Here is a 12782-nt window from a genome sequence, read left to right on the forward strand (position 1 = left end):
TCCTCCCCCGGGGGCCGGCGCCCCCCACGGCTCCCTGTCGCTCCGAGGGGTTTCCCGACGCCGACCCCGTGAACCTGGGAGAGGCTGTTCCGTGCCCGAGGGTGGCGGCCCTGTCCCTGTCCCTGTCCCTGTCCCTGTCCCAGTCCCGGTCCCGGTCCCTGGCAGGCAGAAGAAGCTGCAGGGACACCCTCCCCAAAGCGCGGGGGATGCTGCTGTGCCGCAGGGACACCCTGCCCACCCTAGTGCTCCCGAGCCCGCTCCTCGCGCTGCCGGGGCAGAATCGCTCGTTCAGCTGCAGCCGGTGGCACAACGGCCGAGGAAAGTGCCATAGCGACGTTTGCACCTTCGCTGCGGCCCTGAGCGGCAACATCAGCAGTTGTCACTGTGCAGATACAAAGTCCACAGCTGTAAGGCTCTCAAAGAACAGGACCAGCACGCACGGAAGAAAAACTCAGCGGCTCATAAATCGTCATAAATCCACCCTTTAACAACAGACAGCTGCACTGTTCTCTCTGCAACACCTACGTGGTACTTCAGGATTCCAGTGCCCTGCACAGAGTATCACCGAACGCTCTTGTGTCTGTGAGAACCACAACACACACCACAGGAAGATGGTCATATAAAAAAGATACGTCGGCTTTTTGTTTCACATTTATCCCTGCCGCGCTGTTTGTTATGATCTAACTTGCAGAGAAGTCCACAAATGATGTGAAGTTGTTCTTCGTCCACTTTCGGCACACAAATTCCACCCACCACGGACACATGAAGCTCTTCTTGGGGTGCCAGTGGTGCAGCAGGCTGAGCTGTTGGGAGAGCTCCTGCACACAGGAATTAATTCTGTCCTCAGCAGGATGCCGCTCCGGCACAGCGAGTGACATTAACCAAGAGACTGGGTTTTGTTCAGCACCTTTTAGATTCACAAAATGATTTGAGAATATTTAGAAAATAATAATAAATCTTTTGGCTAAGAAAGTTACCATCAGTTGGTTTATCTGGAATTCAAATACGAATGCCAACATTGTATAAGGAAAAAGGTTATTAGCAATCAAAGTATATACACTGGGGAAAAAAAAACAAACCAAAAAAAAATATTTGAAAAAAATAGCAGACGTTTCTTGAGCATATTTTATTTCTTAGCTTTTGCTTTCTGCTATCACTCTGGGTTAACAGTTCCAGCCTCTTCAGGAGCCACGTGCCCTGTGCCAGGCTCTGCCGGGTGCAGCTGTTTTAAGCCTAGTCCGGTGAAAATAAATAAACCACGGCGACACTACGACTCTCAAACCCCGTTTCACCCGCCGGCGTGAGGAGAGCCCGCAGCCCTGGCAAGTCTGAGCTGGACATGGCCAGTGTAAATGCCACAGGTACCATGGCCCTAGGGAATTTGTGCAGTAACAAGTATGTTGGGATGGTGAGCTTTTACAGAGCTTTTCCTTCTTTGTCATGCCAACCTGCAGAAAAAGCACATTTTTATGAGGAAAATGTTCAACTAGGAACCTCCCCTATTCAATGGCACTGCAAACAGAAAACGTTTCAATTGCAGAAACATGCACTATTGTCATTGCAGAAAACAGAACAAGAAACAATGGCCCCAATTTTTCTTTTTTAAGAATCTCTCGTTTGGGGAAGTAAGGGAAGCTCCATGTGATGAGCACGGATTTTGTTTCACTTTGGCGATCAGTAAGCAGGACTGTGCGTGTGGTTTCGGAGCATTCCCGCAGCAGCTCTGTGCCACGTGGCCTTCAGGCTTCCACCAAAATGCCCAACCGGGGCTGTCTGCCGTGCTGGGGGCACTTCCAGTTCGTGGCACTCTCAGGGACGGTTTGCTGCAGTTTGCTGCAATTTGCTGTTTTGACAAAGGGGTGGGTTGAACAAAATGTGCCTTAACGCTGATCAAAATGTAACAGCGAGACCGAAACATACAGCTGGTGAACCCTGGGCTCTCAGAGAGGTATCAGCGCCGGTGAGATGACTTCTTTTAATAACAGAGAGCTCTTTAAAGAGCCTTGTGTCGAAAATATCTTGAACAAGAAGCAAAGCGCACCATTGTTAGTTCATCCTGATAATCACGTGTACATGACCAGCTTCAGCTAGGTTGTCTTTATTTGATGCACAACAGAGAGATAATGCCGCCTCTCCCCCGTTCTCCCCTCCGGAACAGGCGCAGCACAAAGCAGGCACAGCGGTAGCTACCGTGTCCTCCCATCCTTGGGCGTTCGCGATATTCGCGCCGTAGCCGTGGTGCACATCAGTCGTTCTGGAGCCTCGGCAGTTGCGGAAAAGTTACGAGAAGCCCATTGCCACTGGGTGTCGGTGGTCATTTCACACGCTCATTGTGCCATGCGATTCGTAACTTGCTGAACGCAGCTGCGTTAATCGCTGCCGCTCACGCCACTCACTCCCTCCCTTCGGTGACGTGGCTGCTGCTACCGGAGGTGCTCCGTGGCACAGGGATGCTCTGCAGACTTTGCAATTCACTAGTGTGCGAAAGGGCTGAGGGCGAGTGAGCCATTGTCCTCTTCATCTTTCGAAATGCATTTCCAGCAAAGCCCTCGCTGGATTAGCGCTGCCAGGATTACCGGCACGGTGCTTTGCCCGCTGAACAGGCAGCCACAGTGTGATCTGGGTCTAACTGTGATGTGGGACAAAGGCAGTGATATTCCATCGCTGTATTTCCTGGAGCCCAACGTAAGGCCTTTCGGACTGCTGACTCGTAATGTCTCTCATTAAAGCTTAGTTCTGCCATTATACTGCTGGTTTTTCCTGTTGGGCATTCCACAATTCCACTATTCCATTCCTTACAGCAGTATTAGTGCTGTCTTCAATTTTCTGAGCTGGGGTGGGCAGGGGCCGCAGCGCCGCTGAATACAGCGTCTCGGCTGCCGGGCTCTCGGTCCTTAGGGTAAGGAGGAAAACCTTTGGGTTTTCCCCCTGTCGTCTCTAAGGCAATATGTGCAGCTGATGTTCTGTCTCTGAGATCTTTGCTTTCAACACAAAAGTGTGAAAAATTACTTAAAGACCACCATCGTCATAGCAAACGAGTAAGAGCACACAACTTTGCAAAGCCCGACACCTTTACCCTGCTCCAGCTCCCGGGCGGCAGCCACACGCACTCCAGAAGGAGCCTGAGGACTTGCAGACAGCCAAGGCTGCGGGGCTGCAGCGAGCTCCGCAGGCACCGGCCACTCCGTCGCTGCGAGCTCCCGCCCGAGCCCTCTGCGGCACAGCGCGGAGAGCAGCTTGGCCTCGGTTGCCCTTCGCTGTGTCGAGATCACCCCAAATTCATCACAGCTCAGTTTGTGGCACTGTCTGCTGGTGATGACCTGGGTTCGTTTCCCCCTTGCCAAAGCCCAGTCTCTATTGTTACAAGGTTTTAGAGCTGTACATGAAGGTGCGATACGGAAAATTTTATAAACATACGGAACAGATGAGAGAGAGCAGGACACAAACAGCTAACCGCTGGTTACTCGCTGCGTAACTGTCCCCCAGAGTACGGTAACAATCTTTGAGACAATTTGTGAACTACACCATTTCTTCCAGGTCTTGAATAGAGTAAAAAAAACTTGAGTACTTCCAGCTGATTCTACCGAGACAGCAGACAAAGAGTGGTTTAGGGGATATTAAGAAACACTCAACTCTGCTCTGCAGTATCAGTCCCTCATTTTCATGTAAAATGGTAACAAAAAACCTAAAAGACCACAGTGCCATGGGATTAGTGTGGAAAAAGTAATAGGAGAAAGCGCAGCTTGTTGAGCACGAATATACCCATGAAATAGGTATTGCAATATATGCAATTGCATATATTATTTTTGAAAACTTGTGTGTATTATATTGCCAATTTATGCCTGGTAGAACAAACATTTCCCTAAAAATGCAGAAAAAAGCAGAAAACCACAGGGGACCTGTGAGCTGTGTGGTGCCATGCTAACGGAATTAACAACTTACTTATGCTAAACAGTTTCCTAATGCAAATTTTTAAAAACCTCATCCCAGAAGGGCAGCAATTTTCATCATCAGAAGGAGGATTACCCATCCTCTGGTCATTTTAAATTATTAAATTATTTTTGGATGCCTGCGGAGCACTGTCGGGATTTTTTGGTTTTATTTTTTAAATGAATTCTGCCCAGCTGGTAACACCAGAGCAGAGGCAGGCGGGGCTGGAGGCGCCGAGCCAGCCCCGGGCAGCTGCTCCTGCTGGGGCCGACCGACCGTTATGCTGAGCGGCCAGTTACGGAGTGCGGGACGCACTGGGCGATGCCACCCAGCACGGCACCGGAGCAACCACGGGAGCTGCTGGGGAGGGGGCTGATGCTACAGAGGGGACCCACCACCCCGGGAGGGTCCGGCCGCTTCCCACAAGCAGGATCACGGCGGGTTGTGCCCCTGCGGGTGCTGCACGGGGGCACCGGGACGCAGTTTGGCTGCTGCTGGCAGCAGGAACAGGTCGGTAAGGGACCTGTGGGGCCACCTCAGCCCCTTCCCAGGGTATTTTCACAACGGGTCATGTACAAGGTAATTGCAGCTTTCCCAGTTTCATAAGCAAACAGTTTGTACACGGATATCACTTAGGGAAACGATTCATTTATAATTTAAGCCACTTAGCGTTTCTCAGAATTTGATTTCTTTTAAACAAGGAATATGATGTAATTTGGGTGTGTGTCCGTGCGATTAGGCCAATTCTGCTGTCTCCACGGGGCTCCTAACCCTTCAGTGCCTGAGACAAACTACCAGGTACCCCGGCATAACAAATCCTGCTCTTTTTCTGCACCCAGATTTTGCCAGACTGTTGGTTTTCCTCAAATCTGCTAAGCGAACCTCCAACACCGGGTGGTGAAGCACAGCGATGGGGCGTGTTGGTAAGGAGGAGGCCAGGTCCTGGGATGTGCTTCCCCACGGCTCTGGCAGAAGAAAAAGCTGGAGAGAGCCACGAAGTCTGGGCCCGTTACAGACGCGGGTCGGCAACGTCCAAGCTATTCCTTACGGGGCTGTTCTTCTCCATCCCTTCGTGAGCTGCCCATGGGTGGGTGTAAAAATACAAATGTCATCTGTCCGGATTAGTTCAAAGCAGGGGCTGTACTTAGCGTGTACTCCACAGATCACACAGCCCCTTGCATTTACACGCTTTTTGCACCATGTCATGGGGCCGGGACGCAGAGGCATGGAGGAACAGAACTTTCTTTTCACTGAATTACACAAGGAGTAATAAAGTCAGTATCATTGCTGCAAAAAGTCTATTACCTAATCACGTAACATTGAGAAATAGATTAACATGGTGTCTGTTCTCACAGGACCACAGATATTTTTGTGGGATATGGCATTATAATAAAAATTCCCTAGACTTCAGCTTAATCTAGAAAACTCATTAAATAGATTCAATACACTATGGAATTCTATATAGAAATGTTATTGTTAAATGTGTACCATATTTCTCTGCCTTCTTTGCCCAATCTTTTTTTTTTTTGTAGCACATTTTACAGTGTGGACAAGATAGAAAGAAGACTCAGACCTGATGCAGGCTTTAAAGATCATCAACATGTGCACTTTACTACATGGGAAGATGGGAGGAAAAGGGTCATAATTTCTAAATTACTTTGAATCATAGAATGGTTTGGGTTGGAAGGGACCTCAAAGATCATTCGGTTCCAACCCCCCTGCCATGGGCAGAGACACCCTCCACTACACAAGGTTGCCCAAAGCCCCATCCAACCTGGCCTTGAACACTTCCAGGGATGGGGCAGCCACAGCTTCTCTGGGCAACCTGTGCCAGTGCCTCACCACCCTCTGAGTAAAAAATTTCTTCCTTATATCCAATCTAAATCTCCCCTCTTTCAGTTTGAATCCATTGCCCCTTGTCCTATCACTACACGCCCTTGTAAAAAGCCCCTCTCCAGCTTTCCTGTAGGCCCCCTTTAGGTACTGGAAGACTGCTATAAGATCGCCCTGGAGCCTTCTCTTCTCCAGGCTGAACAGCCCCAACTCTCTCAGCCTGTCTCCATAGCAGAGGTGCTCCAGCCCTCACATCATCTTCGTGGCCTCCTCTGGACCCTCTCCAGCAGCTCCATGTCCTTCTTGTGTTGGGGACTCCAGAGCTGAATGCAGTATTCCAGGTGGGGTCTCACGAGAGCAGAGCAGAGGGGCGGAATCCCCTCCCTCGACCTGCTGCCCACGCTGCTTTGGATGCAGCCCAGGACACGGGTGGCTTTCTGGGCTGCCAGCGCACGGTGCCGGCTCATGGTGAGCTTCTCATCCACCAGCACTCCCAAGTCCTTCTCCTCAGGGCTGCTCTCAATCCATTCTCCGCCCAGCCTGTACTTGTGCTTGGGATTGCCCCGACCCACGTGCAGGACCTTGCACTTGGCCTTGTTGAACTTCATGAGGTTCTCACAGGCCCACCTCTCCAGATGAACTGAGCATCAAGACTAAGCCGTAACTTGGTGAGGTTTCAGCTTCTCGGCCATAGTTGTGATACAAAAGACAAACTAAACGCCAACATCGAACGTGAATCAGCAACATCAGGGTAACCCCCTTTGTCGGAGCTGCCAAAGTCATTGTGAGAGCTGCTCGGTGGAACGGTCGGTCACAGGACGCTTCTCCCACCTGCTGCCGCCAACCCACCCGAGGGGCTTTCTCCAAGGGCCTTCCTGCAGGGGCCAGCCCCGGCTCCTCGCTGCCCACCTGGCAGCAGCTGGCAGCGCAGTCTCCCATCCACCTCCCAGGGCACCCACAGCAACGCACGCGGCACAGCTCAGCTCCCGCCCTTCCCGCGCATTCCCCATGCCGCTGCCATCCCAGCGTGCCGGCGCGGGCAGCACTGGCTCAGGAAGAGCATGGGTGATGGCCCAGCCCCACGCAAGGCAGCTGTGCTGAGAGCAGAGCAGGGTGAGGGAAGGGGAACCGCTTTGGTGTCCCCAGGTCTGCCAGGGTCAGGCAGACCACTGCTCGGCAGGGTAAGGGTTGTCCCTGCCTGGCAGCCCTTGCTGCTTCTGCTGCGGAAAAAGAGATATCCACCATTGTGCACATGGTGGCATCTCCCCTGAGCTACAGCAAAGCTGCGTGCCCGAGCAGGAGCCATCAGCCTGCAGGGAATTCCAGCTGGAGGGGAATTCCACGGCCTGTCTCACCTGGCTGGCAGGAGCACAGCCCACCCATCCGGCACGCTCCGTGGTCTTTGGGGAGCTACTGTCAAGCCAAGCTCAAGATCCCCATCCTTCTTGCAAGGCTCCACTGCTTAGAGCCTACATATCCCGCAGATTAGTGCACACGAGGTGGAGATGCCGATCAGCAGCTATGCTCCTCTGGCTAAAGGGACAGTAGTATCTGTGAAGCTTTAAATTAAGAGCAGAAGGCATAACTGCAAGGACCAGCTTGAAACTCTTGAAGAAATTCCTACAGGATCTGGGGCTCATGACAAATCTCACTGACTTTCTGCAGGAGGTGCGTTTCCTAAGCGGAGCCTTGCGCACTCGGGTATTATCTATCCCATATGGATGTTAAAATACTGCACACAAGAAGAAAATGCTTCATAACGTGCATTTTCTCCCCAGAAGGCAAACGAAATGACAGCAGTTAATCCTCTCACTAACTGTAGTTAAGCACCAACAGAGAATCAGTCCTGAAATATTAGTGGCCATATAGCGGTAACTCCTAAAAAGACGCTTTGATTCCCAGTTTTTCAAACTACTGATGAAAACTTATTTCTTTTCCAGCAGCCCAGCTTAAAGGCATTGCATATAGTATGAGTCAGTTAACTAGAGATGCGTTTGTGTTGGGAATGTTTTCAGGCTGCACCTCAAAGAATTGGAATTACTGAAATACCACAAGTAGTAATAAGTTCAGGCTGTGGAGTTTTTTTAGGGTTGTACCTGTGCAGAATATTTTTGAAGGAAAATAAAATTGTCCTGCAAGGCAGCATCCTCGTTTTGAAGTAACATACAGAAGTAATAGCTTCCAAACCACGTTAGGATAAACTCTCCCGCTTGCAGATAACAGCGCCGTGAATGAAGTGACGCCCCGGCGCCTTCGCCCCCTCGGACACCACTCGTGTTTGAAACAAGACGTTTGGTTGGCACGTCTCTACCACGAGAGAAAGTAAAAAACATTCTCGTTTCGGAGAAGCTGCTCCCCAGGAGAGGAGGGAGGGAGGGAGGGCGAGCAGGCGCCCGGGGCGCAGCCAGAGGGGAAGTGGAGGGAGTCGAGAGACTGAGGCTCCTCCTTCCCAGCCAAGTCATGGAAAAACGATGTCAGAATTCCAGCGTCTGAATAATACGCGCCCTGTGACCTTAATCCCCCAGGAACCAAAAGCATCCAGAGTCAGATAAAAATAGTAAACCCTTTACATTGCTGAGGGAGAGCAGCACTGCTCGCAGCTAATTAGCTAAATCCTGTTAATAGCACGGGGGCTGGGCGGCCATGAGGAGCGGGTGAGAGGCGGCCGAGCTGAAGGCGCCGCAGAGGACGGAGCAGAGGACGGTGGCAGGACGGTGGCAGGCGAGCAGCATGGCAGTGCCCGGCCCAGCGGGCAGGCCGTGACTGGGAGGTTTCCCAGAGCAGGGGACCTGCCCCGGCACCGCGCGACACATGCTTTGGAGGACACCCTGGACGCCTGGTTGATGGCAGCTCCTGTTCTAGCCCCAGAAAACTCCTCCCAGCAAGAGCACAGACCTCGCCTGCTTGCAAGCTTGTGCAGGAAACCTCGGCTGGGCAGTGAGGATCGCTGTAAAAAAAAATTTAAAAAGAGAATTACAGTGATCCTGACAGCAAATGTCAATGAACTGCTGAGGTTCAGTTGTACCACGCCAAAAATTAACTATTTATTCAAGCCACAGTGGAGACAATAGATTGCCTCAAACAGCATTTGCAAATGTTTGTTCTAACTCTGAATGACCGTTTCACTGGTCAGCGTGGGTTTTTTCTTTGTTGTTGCCCATTTGCAAACATTCACACCAGCTGAGTCTTACACAGCGAGCCCTTTATTCACGCCATACCTGCCTACATATGCAAAGGTTGACATTTGTGCACAGCCAGGAGTTCTGTGTAAATTAAGTTTTCTATTTAGTATTTGAAAGTTTTCCAGCCAAAGAAAATCTCCCTCGTCAGAGGGCAGAAATGGTACCAGTCAACCTCAGTGCCCCGCCATGCTTCACTGGAGAGAACCCTGGGGCCGGCCCAGATGTTGAACGTTTGCTTGAGACGTGGTAAGTTACGCAGCTGCTGCACTGGGGCTGCCTGTGCTTACACCCCAGCGACCGCGACCACGGCTCTGCTCGCCTGGATTCCCCGGGCAGCACGGCTGGCTGGCTGGGGGCTCGGCCGTCCTGCACGTGGGACAGCCCAGGCGCAGCGTGGCAGGAGCGGTGCCACCACGGCAGAGCGGCACGGGGCACGGCTGCAGATCCCAGACCCGCGGCAGTGCTCAATCAGTGCCCTTACGGTGGCTCGAGGCGGATCGGATACCCCCAAATGGCCCTCAGCATCTTCATCTCCCAAGCATAATGCAGTGGCTTTTGCCATAGATGTTTCCCTCCAGCAATCTGGGCTTTAATTTTAGCTAAACTGTTTACATATTAATGTTCCAGGGTGAGAAATTAGTTTGTCATAGATTTCACTTTGGGTGCATTTACATCGTATTTCTGCAAAACCACTGCAGGTATTTGTTTCTGAGATGATCAGAAAGCCCCTAGAACAGCTTGCTTGCTATCAGAAGGGAAGACCACCACGCTCGGAAAGGCTGGGAGTGCCAACTTGCTGCAAAATCATACTGAGTCCTGCCTGGAGCTCCAAGCCAGAGCTCTGGTGGCAGCAGCCTTGCTCCAGAGACCGCGCAGGCAAATAACTACAGAGCAACATGCTACAGCTCGTGTCCGTAGCGCCTGGCACGTTGTACAGCATTTTTCAGCCACAAAAAGTGACAGCATGCACTGCATGCGGTACATGATGCATCGCTTTGCAATGGGAAGGCAGAAGTCTGAGGTATGGACCCCACAAGCCTTTCAGGGTGCCTGGATGGAGTGACATTTCTGGAAAATGCTGCTCTTGCGCTTGCCGCGGCGTGCCACAGCTGTAGGTGTCCCCACCCAGGGACCAGGTCCAGCTGCCCTATGCCACCACTGCACGGCAGAGCCAGAACTCTTGTTCTGGGGTTTGCTTTTTAAAGGCATCTTTGAAAGCATCGCTTATCTCTGCGGCACAGAAAACGAAACGTGTGTTTAACTGATGTTTTATACAGCGCAATTTTCACGGACAACAAACCTGTGACTGCCCGGTAGTTACAAAACCAGAGACTTTCTCAGATTACTGTCTTTCCCACTGTCACTAAGATTGAAGCAATGCATTTTCACTCTGTAAAAAAAGCTGCTGACGAGCGTAGTTCATTTCATGCCATCTCGAGCTTTAAAAGCTGAGTAGTTCTCGTCCTTAAAGTAACATAAAAATGGAGCTGTGAATAGCAACAGACTCGCAGGCTGACGGAGATGGCTCTGCTTAGTGTCGTCCCGTGGGATGAAGCACCTGGCTGCCAGGAGCCACGTTGCAGGGGGTGTCACAGCCCAGCTGCACATGGGAGCACCCGCAAACGCCGGGGCCTCGCAGCGCGGTTGCGGTGACAGATGCAGCACCCGCGGCACAGCTGCACCAGGTGGCACAGTGGGGGCTGCGGGGCGCAGCCAAGCTCTGACCACGCGCTCACGGGGAGGTGCCATGGCGATCGGGGTGAGTCCTGCCCCGGCCCCGCAGCCCACAGGAGTGAAGGACAGTGCATGGGAAACCACAGAACTCGGACAGGAGCCCCAGGCATCCAGCTGTGTTGTCAGACTTGGCCTTGCCCGCGGCGCCTGGCGCACCAGCCTCCGCGCCAACAGCTGCCTTGTGCTGCTGGAGGGCAGCAATGCCACCCGGGCACCCGTCTGCCAGTGACCAGGCAGGGCAGTGCCCTTGTGCATGCTGGTTTCCTACCTTAAGGTGAGTGAAAAGTTTGAAATATTATTTTAGAAGAGATATAGATGATAATATATATATGAGTTTTTTTCCCCACCCTTGTGTTTCACTAACAAACATACAAACTCAGACCAGGGTTAAAAACCCACAAAATATTGATGTCAGATTATTTAATTTGGACTAAAGACACTGTTTGGCAGGAGTTATGGAGGCTTTTGCTACTGTTGACTATAGAAATGAACCTCTGGGTGACTTGGCCCATCCCTTGGCAGCTCTGGAGCTGGGGCATCAGCTTCAGGGCTGTTGGGGGCCGTGGGCAGCACAAACCCAACTATCTGGACACCATGATCCCTGTCACTCACTTGTCCCTCGGCACCGCTGCCACATGCCTCTGACATTCGCATTGTCTCCGTCCCACGGCTTGCTCACGCTTGCGAGGATGAGGAGGAACGAGGTGGCATCACCACCTTTCAGGACTACGTGATAATTTGCTGTTCAGGCATGCTGCAGGTTTCCACAGCCCACAGCTGTCTGAATTTCACACTGCTTTACCTCCCTCCTACTTTTCTTTTGTCACTTTGCATGAAGAGCATAACTTGAACAGCAAGGAAAAGCCACCCTTTGCCTCATGGTTTTGTATGTTAAAAGCAACATCTGAGCAGCCAGACCCTGATGAAAGTGTCCCTCTTGCAGGCTGGTGCAAGGGAAGTCAGAGCCATTGAGCTGACCACCCTCTGCACCCAGACCCAACGAGACACAAGGGCTCTCGAGGCAGCACAAAGCAGAGACATGACTCCAGAGCCTTTCCACTGCTCCTCAACACCTGGGTGCACACCCTTCCCTTGGGATTAGCACGGGCACACCACCCCCGTGGCAGTGCTCAGTTGCCCCGTGTTTGAGTCAGCAGACACGGGGGCAGCTAGTGCAGAAGAGCAGAGGCACCCCTGGGAAAGCAGACCAAGAGCACTTCAGCTTGGGAACATCCTCAGCCCACCCAGGAGCTCCGCAGCACCTGCTGCAGGAGTGGCACCAGCTTTACCCATCTCCCAGCTCTGGCTCCCTGATGTTTCACTTGCCTGGTGTGACCCTCACCTGGGGACCCCATACCTGGTGTGACCCTCACCTGGGGAACCCCGTACCTGGTATGACCCTCACCTGGGGACTCCTGCTCTCTGCTTGCTCTGTTTCCTTGTGCTCCTCCTTCTTTCCCCGAACTCTTTAAGTAACCTCTCACTACCCACCTCTCCAGGGCACCCTCTGCAGCTGGGTGCCTTACAGCTGCTCCTTAATTAGCACCTGGGTTAACTCCTTCTTTGCCCCGTCAATCTGCTCCACGTCTCCCAGGAGCGGGGAAGCCTCCTGCACCCCACGGGGTGACAGCAGTTGTAGCAATAGTACCGGCGAGCGGCGTATCCCTTTGAGATGTGATTTTTGGGCTCCTTCAGCAACTGAACTGAACCCAACCTGAATGTCACAGCAATATATTTGCATTTTAGCAAGAGAATACGAGAGTTAATTACCACCCTGTGCCAGCTCCTGGCCAGGTGTACAGTACATGTCAGGTACAAGGCTTCCTGCCGAGACTTTCCCTATCGATATATAGTTAGAGAATAAGGGAACATGTCAAAGTGAAAATGTATCTCTTCCTGAGTTTCAAGTCCTCTAAAGAGTTAACTTTTTCTTCCTCTGTCTCTCCCACTATGGAGCAGGTTTATATGGAGTAAGAGCTTTTGCCTAGAAGCAGGCACAGTAACTGGGAGTCACACGTGGGATTCTTACTCACAAATAGGGTCTGGCCCAACCCGTGCAATAAATGCCGAGCACAGCTGTTTGGTGAGGTGCAAAAGCAGCTC

This window comes from Tauraco erythrolophus, chromosome 9 (genome assembly GCF_009769465.1).
Source record: "Tauraco erythrolophus isolate bTauEry1 chromosome 9, bTauEry1.pri, whole genome shotgun sequence".
Lineage (NCBI taxonomy): Eukaryota > Metazoa > Chordata > Aves > Musophagiformes > Musophagidae > Tauraco > Tauraco erythrolophus.